The 13,592-nt window shown below is 43.4% G+C and overlaps 1 protein-coding gene and 1 pseudogene across 43 annotated transcripts in view; both read left to right on the top strand.

Moving 5' to 3' along the window:
- Window positions 1-13,592, top strand: part of DOCK9 (dedicator of cytokinesis 9) — a 292,970-nt gene that overhangs the window by 135,924 nt on the left and 143,454 nt on the right. The gene's annotated exons all lie outside the window — the stretch shown is intronic.
- On the top strand, window positions 932-1,847 carry LOC134808151 (ribosomal protein uL30-like; annotated as a pseudogene).

The raw sequence follows: 13,592 nt of genomic DNA, 5'->3' as shown, positions 1-13,592 counted from the left end.
CACCTACACATGCACAAAATCCCTTTCTTGCTAGGTGCTAGGGTTGAATACCCATTGCTTACCTTACTAATAGTAAAATTTTTACAAGCATTAGGTTATTTTCTTTGATTCATCAAGTAAATATTAATACTGTTTGGAACATGTGATAGTCCCAGCGACTAGATTTGTAAAAATATTTGCAGGATCAATGATTTGGTTTGGCAGAAGTAGGTAATTTCTAAAATTAAAAAATGCAGGTAAAACAGGGACTGGAGAGGAGTATTTTTTTCTAGTGATTAATAAACCTTTATTTTTCTTATTGTTTTGTTGTCTTACCCAGTTTATTTGGCGTAAATCTGAGAACTTACTTTTTCCATGAGCAAAGTTAGAGGTAAACTTTAACAAGCAGTTAGACAGAGGTAATGACCTTTAGATTAAAAGGTTTTAGGTCAAGCTGTATAAGTTGACTTGTCGCTTAAGACATGATGAGCCTCTGTTTAACTGAAAGTCAAGCCCAGGACGCCTGCCTTTTCCATCAGAGACATGGGATTTGGGTGGCAGCTGACTATTGATTTCCAATGACGATTCTTCTTCAAGTGGAGGTCTTTTTACCAGATGGTCCTGTTGGTGGGGACATTGTTAACCCTGCGATTAACCGACGGCATCTTCATCTGGCTTTTAAGCTCCTTGTATCCTGACTTGTTACACAGCTTACTTATGCTTGTGTGACTATGTAAAGTGACAGAATATGAGAAAGGTAGTGAGTAGTAAGAATGTTGGGAGACAATTTAAGCTACCATTCATATTTCATAAAAATTAGACTTTGGTGTCTGGTGTAAACAAACAGAGGACAGAGCTTGTATGGAAGGATAAAAAGAGCGTGTTGGGCCGGGTTCGTTGGCTCACACCTGTAACCCCAGCACTTTGGGTGACCAAGGTGGGAGGATTGCTTAAGCCTAGAAGTTCAAGACCACCCTGGACAGCACAGCAAGACCTCGTCTCTACAAAAAATAAATTTAAAAAATATTAGATACTAGAAAGATGGCAGAGCAAGAGCAAAGAAAAATCCCTTTGGTTCTAGAAAATCTGAAAAAGAGGAAGGCTTATCAAGCCCTCAAAGCCACTCAGGCAAAGCAGGCACTTTTAGCAAAGAAGGAGCAGAAGAAAGGAAAACAGCTCAGGTTTAAGCGACTGGAATCATTCCTATATGATTCCTGGTGGCAGAAACACGACAAGCTGCGTCTCAGACAACTAGAAGTGAAACCTCATGCCTTGGAATTGCCAGATAAACATTCCTTGGCCTTTGTTTTACGCATCCAAAGAATTAATGGTGTGACTTTACTGGTGCAGAGAACCATTGCAAGACTTTGCCTGAAGAAAATTTTCAGTGTTATCTTTGTAAAAGTCACCCCAAAGAGCCTAAAATGTTGCTTATAGTAGAACCTTATGTGAACTGGGGATTTCCAATCTAAAGTCTGTCCAAGAACTCATTTTGAAACATGAACAAGCCAAGGTCAAGAATGAGACCATCCCTCTGACAGACAGCACAGCAATTGAGGAGCACCTGGGGGAGTTTGGTGTCATTTGACTGGGAGACCTCATACATGAAATTGCCTTCCCAGGGAAGTATTTCCAGGAGATCTCATGGGTCTTGCACCCTTTCCACCTCTCGGTGGCCCATCATGCTACCAAGAATAGAGTGGGCTTCCTCAAGGAGATGGCCTCACCTGGGGTGAACACATCAATCAGCTAATCCACCAGCTGAACCCAACCCAGAATATCTGAAAGCACAGTGTAGTGGAAGCGTGTGTTTTGGGTTTTTTTGGAATTATTATCAAGTATCTTCAGATAAGATTATTTCCTGCTTAATCTTCAAAAACTGGAAAGGAAGGGTCGAAGAAAAGACAGTAGGTGATGTTCATGGCAGACACCTCTCATCACAGTCATTTCCAAGGAAAAATTCCAATGTTTTCTACATTGGCTGCCCCCTCATCTGAAATCAGCATCTGCCATGGAGGAATGGAGGAGGGAGTTCTGCTTAGTTGCATCTTTTGTCTTATGGTTTATTATTGTGAATGAGTAACTCAAGCTATGTACAAGGCTCTGTAAGACTCCTGTAACAGTGGACCAAGCCCAGGGGCATAATTGAGTCTGGAGGTTCCTGGGGCCTTGTTTTGAAGACTTGAAATACACATAGGAAGAAAGGTACAAAAATAAATACTCAGTTGTCTCTGGAAAAAAAGAAAAAATTAGCCGGGCATGGTGGCGCAAACCTGTGGTCCCAGGGACTTGGGAGGCTGAGGTGGGAGGATCACTTGAGCCCAACAGGTTGAGGCTGCAGTGAGCCATGATTGTGCTGCTGCGGTCCAGCCTGGGTGACAGAGGGAAACCTGTCTCAAAGCATGTTGTATACCACTTCTGGATATATGCCCCAAAGACTTGGAAGCAGGGACTCAAAGAGAGATTTGTTCACCCCTATTGAGATCAGCATTATTTACAGTAGCCGAAAGCGGGAAGCAACCCAAGTGTCCATCAAGGGATAAATGGAGAAAGAAAATGTGGTGTTTACAAAAAATGGAATATTATTCAGCCTGAAAAGGGAAGAAACTCCTGTCCCATGTTACAGTATGGATGGACCCTGAGGAGGTTATGCTCAGTGGATAAGCCAGTGACAGAAGGACAAATACTGTTCAATTCCACATATGTAAGGTCCCTAAAGAATCAAATTCATTAGAGGCAGAAAGTAGAATGGTGGTTACTAGGGATGGAGGTGGGGAGCAATGGGGAGTTATTGTTCAATGGGAACAGAGACGCAGTTGGAAAGATGAAAAGAGTTTTGGAGATGGATGGTGGTGATGGTTGAAAAATGAGAATGTACTTAATGCCATTGAACTGTACACTTAAAAATGGTTAAGATGGTATATTTTGTGTTTTATGTATTTAAAATAATGATTTTTAAAAAGCATAGGATTTCGTTATAGGATTTCTGTGCTATATTTATGGGTGGGAAACTGTTGTCATCCTTAGAACTGTTTGCAAAATCAGGTTGAGGAGTGAGTCCTTAGGTGCTTTTCCCACTGATACTCATGGTGTATTACCTATATAAATGTCTTAGCAAGAGAATTGAAAAGAAAGGATAGGAGTGCAGGTCAAAGATTATTCAAAATTGACAATCCTAGAAATTTTACTTTTTGGAAATGTTTGAATACAGGAGAATCCTAGAGTGTTCTCAGCATTGTACAGAAAAATGTGGTTACTCTATTTCCCTTTCAATAACATCCTGAGTTTTATTTTTCCTCTTGTTCTTTTCCTCTTCTACTTACATGAGACTGATAATGATCTACAAATCACTGACATGGAGAGGAAGCTGTGCCTGCTGCTTACAAAGGCCTTGAAGTCCCTGATCTCATTTCCCATCTGTCCTTTTGAAAAGAAAAAAACTTATTTTTCACGATGTTTTGTCCTCACTCTTTTCTTATATAGAGCCAAAAGAAAAAAACCCTCAATACTTTGTTTTTGGCTTTTTATTGAAAAGTGTTCTTTTCATAAATTCCTCAAAATTCTTATCAGTAAGAATTCAGTGGCCAACAGTGTAACTTTCTGTGAACATTGTGGTTTGTGGGATATTAGTTCATGTCTAGGCTTAGACCTAACTGAAAAATCTGGATAAATTATATTTCTGGGCTGGGCGCGGTGGCTCACGCCTGTAATCCCAGCACTTTGGGAGGCTGAGGCGGGCAGATTACCTGAGGTCAGGAGTTTGAGACCAGCCTGGCCAACATGGTGAAACCCTGTCTCTACCAAAAATACAAAAATTATCTGGGCGTAGTGGCGGGCGCCTGTAATCCCAGCTACTTGGGAGGATGAGGCAGGACACTTGAACCCGGGAGGCGGAGGTTACAGTGAGCCAAGATTGTGCCATTGCAACTCCAGCCTAAGCAATGAGAGTGAAAGTCCGTCTCAAAAAAAAAAAAAAAAATTCTGAATAGACACATCTAAACCTTCAGGATATGAGAATTTTAATTCTAGTTCAAGTAATGCCTTTTACAGGAAATAGTGATTGATTTTTTTTTTTTAATTATCATCACATAGTCCTTAAAAAGAAAAGCTTACTTTTCAGGTAGCACTGATCAGCTGAGCTTAAGGGTATATTTATTTAACTTATGTTTATTCTTAAACGACTTGTGAAAGGACTCAGCTTTGTGAGGTGCTTGGAATCATAAAGATAAGCTAGGATCCTTGCTTTCAAAATGCTCATAACTTAGGAGAGGAGATAAAGGTATGTCTCAATAAGCAGGGGACTAGGACCAGTGTCATGACATAAATCTAGTCCCATGGGAATCTACTGGGGCAGTATTATTTGAGAGTTTAGTGGAACACCCAGGTGCTGTCAGCTCTTGAAGTGGCTGGAAACGCAGAAGTCCAGCCCTGAGAGAGGTGTTTAAAAAGGAAGATCTGGACTCATCCACAGAAAAGTGAGACAGGCATGAAAGGGGCCGAGAGCATGACGTACTGAAGCCTGGGCTAGTGCCTTCATTTAGGAAAAAGCAGGGGAAGCAGAGACAGAAGTTAGGATAAGAACCAGGAAATGGAGAAGAAGAGTTGGAAGAAGGCAGGCAGAGAGGGCAGACAGTCTCTCCATGGCGAGGGAGGTCCCGGGAAAGGGCGGTGGAGTTGGTGACCAGGAAGGGGTAAAGAAGTGAGTGGGGAGACACAGGTTAGAGTAAGCTGGAAACAGAAAGAAGAAATCAGAGTGGCTCAGAGCAGTGACAAGGTCTGCGGGAGGTTTTACCAGGATTGGGAAAGCAAGAATGAGCTGAGAAGGGTGAAACCCAGGCATGGAGAAGAGATCGAAGATATAGGATAATGTGGTCTGAGTTTTGAAGCAGGGTTCCGCATGGGGTCTCTGGGGAGGGAATTGAGGGTCTTTTAGAGGAGGAGTTGAGGAAGGAGAAATACTGCCAGCTCCAAATGGAAGGAGAGCATTGCGTATTGAGAAGTGTAGCGGCAGATTGTGCTGAGGGAGCTAATGTCAGGCTGGCCTGGGGCAGGGGGAGCTTGGATGAGTAAGGGTTTGGAAAGCAGGCCATGGAGAGTGGCAGGGGGAGTCAAGTCTCACCAGCTTGTTCTCCCCCTGTTGGAACCATCGCCACAGCCTTTGTCTGTCCCTCTTACCTGGATTAATGCGAGAGACTCCTCTCAAGTCTTCTGGGTTCTCTCCTTGCCCTCTTCCAGTCTGTCCTAACAGTGTAGCTAGAGAGACTGTTTAAAAAGTGAGTCAGAGGATATCATTCCTGTGTTCAGAATCCCCCAGCAAAGGCCTTACAGTGGCCCAAGGGTCCCTGTGATCTTGTTTCCCATTTACTCCCAGGCCTTCTCCCAGCCCGCCTCTCTCACCATCCGCTGTCTCTCTGCAGCCACACTGGCCTCTTTGGGCTCCTGTCTACCCCGCGAGGCAGGCTCCTGGCTTGGGACCTATCCTGTCCCTGGAAATTCTTTACCTGGCTATCTCTTGCCCCCTGCAAACCTTTTTCCAAATCTGACCTTTGCAATGAGGCTGTTGCTGACTGCTACAGCGCCACCCCTCTTTGGCCTTGCTGGTCCTCTCTACCTTGCTCTGATTTCTTTTTTTCTCTCCCTGTCTCTTAACAGCTTCTCACACTGGTATATGTTCTTGCTTCTTATGTAAACTCCAGGAGGCAGGGATCTTAGTTTTTAAGCATGTAGAACAAGTGGTAGATATTCAATAAATATTTGTAGAATTAAACAAATGAATTATCAACCAAGAGGGGGGTCTTTCCACTTAAGATTTCAGTGAAAACAATTAGCCTGGTTGGAAATGTCAGTCACCTGGGAATAGAGAAGAGAAAGCAGAGGATGGATGGCTGTGATGGTGGCAGGATGTAGGTGAGAGTGAGTGACCCAAGGTCCTAAAATGACCTCCCAGGGAGTCAAGGCTGGAGAGTCTTTGGAGGTGGACCCTGGACTGGGAAAAGAAGACACTAGAGGGCCCAGAGGATGAAAGAGCAAAAATACTTGGTGTGGGGTAGTTTGAGGAGTACCAGGGCACACTCAGGGAAGGGACATGTCAGTGTCTGAGAGCTCACGGGAGGAAGGTGTAGTGACAACATGGACCATGGCGGAGTGACTTCAGATGGCTCTTGGGTGAGGAGAATCAGCATGTAACAAAGCATTAAATCATTTGGAAGAAATTCAGAAAATCGTAGATGTACATTCAGCCCACTTACCAGGCCTACTAAACGTCAATCAGATATAATATCAAATTGAAATACGAAGTTAAGGGTAGAGCTCTTCAAGTGGCTATTTTGAGCATTTAAGCTTGAGCTGGATTCCCAGGTCCCTGGAAGATGTATGTTACAAGCTTTCTTATTAGAAATATTGTAGGAAAAGGAAGTGATTTACAAACATTTAGAATCATTGTTTCCTTGACTGATTCATTTGTTCTTTAATTTGTTTAAAACCATCTTGCTTAGCTCACCAAACTTCAAGAAGATCAGCATTGGACTGTGCAGATTCAGTGTTATTTTCCTAAACTGAAGGAAGTGTTAAAGATGAAAACTGCTTCTGAAAAACATCTTCTATGCCTGAGTCCAAATCAGCAACCACAGAAACATATTGGGGAAGCATAATTAACTTTGTATTTGTGCCAGCCTTTCTAAATGAAGGTGGAGGCCTGATAGGCTAGGAGGATGGTCTGGGCATGACCCCGCTGTCCTTAAGTGAGGTTCAGCTGATTGGCACCTCAAAGGGTTCTCCCGCCTTCCTCACTGTTCCCAGGGTATCCCTCTGCAGCCCCATGAACTGTTACAGGCAGGGGAGGGTGTGTGGGCAGCTGTGTCCCCATGTGCCCTGGCATAGGACTGTAGGGGATGTGATTGAACATGTTATGCGGGAGCAGGACACGCACATGGAACACAGTGTAATGGTGCCCTCAGGAGCCAGAGAACTCAGCGGAACCGTGATGCCTCCTGCTGAAACAGTTAGGGTACAAGATCAGTGTGTTGATTTTTATGCTTACAAAGTATTTCATCATTTTCTTTATTTTTTTTTTCCTCAGCCTGCTGAGGGTAGTAGCTTTTTTTTTTTTTTCTCATATAGTGGACACTGTGACATGATTTTTGCTCCGTGTTGTGCTCAGGAAAACCTAGGATCAAGTGGGTAGTTGACATTAACTACACATGTAACTAGATGAAAGAGAGCACACACGTATGAAATACCACCTGTATACATCAAGTAAATGTAAGATGTTATTCTCTTATCCTGAATGAAGGATATCGATGAACCCAGTAGTCCATCATTGCATGTTTGTGTTTCCCATGAGAGGTCACATTCTTCTTTTCTTTTTAAAATAACATTTAGCTGACATTTTAAATATGTCAGAGAGAATGGTAAAATTCTACAATTGGTGGAATTGGATAAATGCAGACCATATTTGCAAACCAGTGAGGCATAGAAGGACAATTTTATCTATGTGATTAGTGTATATGTCTTAGGATATTAAAGGTGATCAACAGGCATGGATAGAGGAAGATTTGAACTAAGGATGATATCTTCCGTCAGGGGTAGCTTAATCAGATGGAAATTTATGAAGTATATACTGTGTCTCTAGCATTCATCCCCTATCCCTCTTTATTATGATTATTTGTAACTATGAAACTGCTTTTTTTCCCCTAAATAGAAAATAAAGCCTCCATGAGACTAGAAAGCTGTAATTTTTTTTTTAAATTGTAAACCATAGTTTTTTGAAAATTCATGTTTACATTTGCCAACATTCCTACAATAGTATTTTATCCATCGTAGGCACTTAATAGGTATTACACAAATGAATGGATATGAGATCTTGGCACCAGTGGCCTTTGAGGTCATTAGAGCATATCTCAAGGTGGCAAATCATGGGAGTAGAAGTAAAGTAGACACAGTAAGTTTGCATGCAAAAACGAACACACACAAACGAGGAGTCCTTAAAGGAAATGGAAATCCAGGTTTTGGCCTCAGAATTCCTAGATGTCATTTAACGTATGACCAGGCACAAAATCTCTATGGTTCCTAAAACAAAAACAAGTCCAGCTATGTCTGTATCTCTGCCTTTTTCTACCAGGGTTGCCTGGAAGAACCTAGATAATATTGAGTGTGTCCCACATGGGTTTGAGCAACACCCTCGAGTGTGTGCATGAGATCCAAAGAGGACAGATTCAGTAAGTTTATCAAAGTCCCCTGATGTCAGAAGTCTTGAGTCACAGTGCCTTCCCCATCTGCTTAGCATTATATCTACAAAGCTGACTCTCCACTGTGTTTGAAGTAAGACTCTGGATGGCAGCCCAGGAGCTGAAATGCTGCTCTGACAGGAGCAGTGTGGCGCTGGTCAACTCAGAGGGATTTGAGTGAAATTATACTCAGTGCATAAGTGAAACCTTACATATGGATGATGGGTGGCACAGTAGGGAGTATGTCTTCCTAAGACAAGTCCCGAAGGAAAGTTCATTGGTGTATCGAGATGTATAAATACAGTCATGCACTGCATAATGACCTTTCAGTCAACATTGGTGGTCCCATCAAATTATAATGCTGTATTTTACCATACCTTTTCCGTGTGTAGATATGTTTAGGTACACACATACTTCCATTGTGTTAGTCTCCCTACAGTAGTCAGCACAGTCCCATGTTGTACAGGTTTGTGGCCTAGGAGCAATAGGCTACACCCTATAGCCTAGGTGTGTGGTAGGCTATACCATCTAGGTTTGTGTAAGTACACTTTATCAAGTCTGCACAAGGACGAAGTCACCCAATGATGCATTTCTCAGAATGTATCTCTAGCGTTATGCAACACGTAACTGTGATGGACATGTTTTAACTTGAAGCATATCCACTGTGCTAGATGTTCACACAGAATTATGGTCCTTTTAGCAACTAAAATAGAATTCTAAAGAAAGACAACCAGCTGGGCGCGGTGGCTCACGCCTGTAATCCCAGAACTTTGGGAGGCCGAGGTGGGCAGATCACGAGGTCAGGAGATCGAGACCATCCTGGCTAACACGGCGAAACCCCGTCTCTACTTAAAATACAAAAAATTAGCCAGGCGTGCTGGCGGGCGCCTGTAGTCCCAGCTACTCGGGAGGCTGAGGCAGGAGAATGGCGTGAACCTGGGAGGCGGATCTTGCAGTGAGCCAAGATGGCGCCACTGCACTCCAGCCTAGGAGGACAGAGCGAGACTCTGTCTCAAAAAAAAAAAAAAAAAAAAAAAGATAACCAGAGACACATACAGACAACTGGAAAACAAAAGAAAGTAAAGAAAGTACACTTACTTACACCTACCTCAAGGTTGAGTGCAATGCACATGAAAGAGTTGGTAGGTGCTTTAGACACTAGAGGTAGTGACAGGACCCAAGATTTAGTCGTATGTCCACAGGGGTTTTAACTCAGGTCTGTCTCTTATTACTCTGATCCTTTCATAAGTGATAAACCTTCCTAAAACTCACTTTTCTTAATCTGTAATTCAGTGATGATATTTCCCCTAAAATTTGGTTCTCACAGATGTTTGAGAATCCAAAGAGATAACTACCATCCAGGAGAGCTCTGCACGCCCTTGCTACTGCCCTGCCATTGCTGGGCAGACGCCAGGTTACTAGGGAGCTTATTACAGCCTCTATTCTCGCCTCTAGGGAATGTCATTTTATTTTTGAGGAGGCTGTTTTTAGTTGCCATCCTCAACTTTAGTTGTTCAGCAGGCTCAATCCCTTACTAAATGGGAAGGCAGACATACCACTTGGGCCCCAAATGACCACAAGGCTACTCCTGGTTTTCTGGGTAACTCTCCTGTCCTCAGCTGTGCAGTAGTACTTAGCAAGTGATTTTAAAATTGCTTCTTTGTAAGACCAAAAAAAATATAATTCTTTACAAAAATGCACTTAATTCATAACTAGTTATTAAGGGTTCTGAACATTTATGTTATTTAGTTTACTGCATTTTAATAAACAATCGTGTGCTCTTCCATTTAAGGGATTTGAGAAGGTGGCAGAATGAAATTCATATGACTCTCAAAGTCTACTGAAATCTGACTTTTCAGGAAGCAGTACATTATTTGGTGAAAGGAACTATCTAAAGTCTCACGTGTTGCTGAGACGCTGTCTCATTTGGAACCTCATGTGATCTCACAACTAAATTGTGCAGTCCCTCTTTTAAAGTCCCAACTTCCCATTTACTCAGCAACATTCATCTTGTGCCAGGTGTTCTGCTGGGTATTGGAGAATTAGAGATGAATAACATGGTCAGATTCTCAAGTCTGGCAGGAGACACAGAAGTATCTTTGAGTAATCTTAGCAGAATGGTACGTGTTCCTGAGACCAGTCTGAGCAACTTGGTGTCAGTCAGAGGGGCCTGGTGCATTAGGGAATCAGAAATAGTCCATGTTGCTGGACTGTTGGAGAGGGGCAGAAGAGTCCAGAAAAGTTAGTACAGTTGGTCACAAAAGGTCTTCGGTCATGCTGAGGAGTTTGGATTTTATTCTGGTGGCAATGAGGCGTCACTGAAAGAATTTCAGCTGAGGCATGATGCTATCAGATGAGAGATTTAGAAAGACAAATGGCAGGTGTGCAGAGAATAGATAAGAGGGATGATGGAGGGAAGGTGGGCCTACCGGTTAGGGTGCTGCACTGTGGTTTGTGCTTCACTGTGGGTACTTTGACATCAGGCAGAGTGAAGGGTAGCACTGTTGAAGGACCAGAGAAAGAAATGGGGGACCATGCAGGTGCCAGTGAAGAGGAGCAGTTAGAGAGGCAGAGAAGGCCCCCCCACCTCAAGACCACAACAAGATGGATTATAGAATCTATGTTAGGTGAGCTTAGGCTCAAATAGTCCATGAGAAATGTATAATTCTCTGCTCGTATCAAGACTCAGCCCAGCTAGCTGCAGTGAGTCACGCCTGTAATCCTAGCACTTTGGGGGGCCAAGGTGGGATGATCGCTTGAGCCTAGAAGGTCAAGGCTGCAGTGAGCCATGATCACACCACTGTACTCCAGCCTAGGCAACAGAGCGAGACCCTATCTCTTAAAAAACAACAAAAAAACTCAGCCCTTGTAATGTTTTAAATGTGTTCCTTGGGAATTGGCTTTCATTAAATCCCTTCCAGAAACCTAAATGGAATTCCTTCTTCAGCCTCTCTGTCCTATGCTTTGCTCCTTTTCTTAATTATTAGGGAATTAAACATCAAGGCTCTTTAGGCATCGCTTGCCTGAAAATGGAATTTGTCTAACATTAATAGAACATCGTGGGTTAACTGCCAAGACATGAATTGTGAGGTAAAATATGGGAACGCCCTGTGTAAATTTTAGTTTCCAGTCTAGCTTGGTACTGAATCCTCTCAAAAAGCAAGTCATATGCTCTGAAACAAATGCATCTGCCAGATAACTTGGAAAGGTTTCACCACCTCTGCGCTCAGTAAGTTTCAGTGATGTTCCCAGAGTTGTTGAATAGTAATGTTTAATACTGCACTCGATACAAAATATTTAATATACAGACCAGTGCAACCAAGTGGGGTTTCCAGCAGATATCAAAGGGACATAATTCTACAGAGACGTGAGGCACCATGCAGTTTGGCTGAGGCCTAGAGACAAAAGGAAGGAGCTCTTGTGAGCCGTCTGAGAGGGAGTAGTTTGCAATCAGAGATAACTTTGGAACATGGACGTGGATGCTCTCCATTTGGCCCAGCTGAGAACAATAACAATTGAACCTAGGGTTAACTCAGTGAGGGAGATGGGCCAGGCCCAGGGAATGCTCCTGAAGAGCTCAGTCTTGCTCGAACCTCCTGGGCTTTGCTTTTTGGCTGCATCCAGGTCCCTCCGTCTCCTGAGCTCTGCATACTGTGCCTTGCCCCCGCCCCAGGCCCACCCTAAGATTTGCCCTTCCTTCAGCAGATTCAAGTACTATTTCTCTGACAAATGCATAAGGTCCTCAGGTGTTTGAAGGGATAGTTCTAAGTAAATGAAAACAAGCACAAAAATAAGCACAAGCGTGGGTGCTTTACATGAGATTACAAAGAGGGGAGAGAGGATTGATGGCTCCACAGTTTAGCCTAAGGGTAGACTGGAATTGATGGGGTCTGAGGCCTGCTGGGCTTCTCTAACAGGTGGTCACTGTGGACCCCGGGCCTTCTTCTCTCTGATTTTAGGTCATCCTCAGTCCTCAGAGAGTAGACCATCTTAGAGGCAGGACCCCAGGTACCCTGAAATTACCCTCCAGCTCCCTAGGTCTGCAGTCCTGCTCTCACTGACAGTTTCCTCCTGAAGAGAAGCATCTTCCCTGTCCTGACTCAGTGTCTCAGTTGGAGTGCTGTGGTCTCCCCTTTCCTCGGGTTGGCTCTCGAGAACTACCTGGGAGGCTGCTGGGTACTCCCCATCTCTTCCTGCATCAGAGCCTGTGCTCCCCTTTTGGGCTGTCCCTGGTGTTTGTTTCTCTGTTGAGGGAGGACACTCCCAGCTCTCTGCACCTTTGAGCAGCAGAGATGTGGAGACACTTTGTCACCGGTTCCAGCAGCTGGCTCAGGTTACAGCCCACCCACTTCTCTGGGAGATTGTCTTTAGCTCATTGCTCATATGGTCCCAGGGCAAGGGTGGGCCTATTGTTGGTCTTTTAATTAAAATTTTATAAAATATGATGTTTTAAATATCCCAAGGATTTGCATACTTCCCACCAGGAGTTAAGAGGGCTGTTTTGTCATAGTTTAAGCCCATTGTAAAGTAATTGATAAAAAAATCCAGTGCCATGAGTTGAGAGGGTTAGAAAAATAATAGAAATCTTTGTTAATACTCACTCTTATATTTATTTAAATCTACATAATGAATCTTCCCTCCCTTTTACCCAACGATTCTTTCCATAAAGAAAAATAATTAAGGTAATGCAACTGTAATTCAAAGCAAATATGGTATTCATCTTTTTTCTTTTTTCTGGATGCCTTTTATGTTTTAGTTTCTTACAAAGCAATTTCCAGCACTCAGATACACCATTTGAGAGGAACAGACTTAGAATTCCATATTCACAGAACTGTGGGATTTTTAAACCACAAAGGAAACCTAGAGATCCTAGAAGACTGTTCTGTGGATGTGGAAAGTTCAAATATCCCCCAAGACTGCACAGCTAATTAGAGGCAGAGCTGGGGTAAGGACTCAGGTTTCCTGGCTCTCAACTCAAATCTCTTTCCAATATCATTTCTCAAATTCTAAGATCAGAAGTTGAATGAAACGATTCGCTTCACATTTCTTGTGGTTTGAAACATGAGCTTCTCAGAATCTCCAGCTTCAGTGGGGTCAGGGTAACGTATTGGCTGCCACTGATGGAGGCCAGACAGAGCCCCGGCCAGGTTGGGGTCAGGAATGTCGTTAGGAGAGAGGGATTCCACATTTAAGCTGCAGAGAGAGCAGTGAGTGATGATAGAAGCAAGAAATGCCAGAGGCCCCAGGGGTCGGCCCAGGTGAGGAAACAGGTACCTCCACTCGCTCCCTTTAGGTGGGCCTGCCCTGCTGCCCAGGGCTAAGTGGCTTCCCACAGTGGCTCAGAAACATCACCGTAACCCCAGTGTTTGGAGGAGATCATTTCAACTA

This window comes from Pan troglodytes, chromosome 14 (assembly GCF_028858775.2).
Source record: "Pan troglodytes isolate AG18354 chromosome 14, NHGRI_mPanTro3-v2.0_pri, whole genome shotgun sequence".
Classification (NCBI taxonomy): Eukaryota; Metazoa; Chordata; class Mammalia; order Primates; family Hominidae; genus Pan; species Pan troglodytes.
The sequence above is the reverse complement of the archived record's forward strand: the minus strand, read 5'-3'. Positions and strand labels throughout refer to the sequence as shown.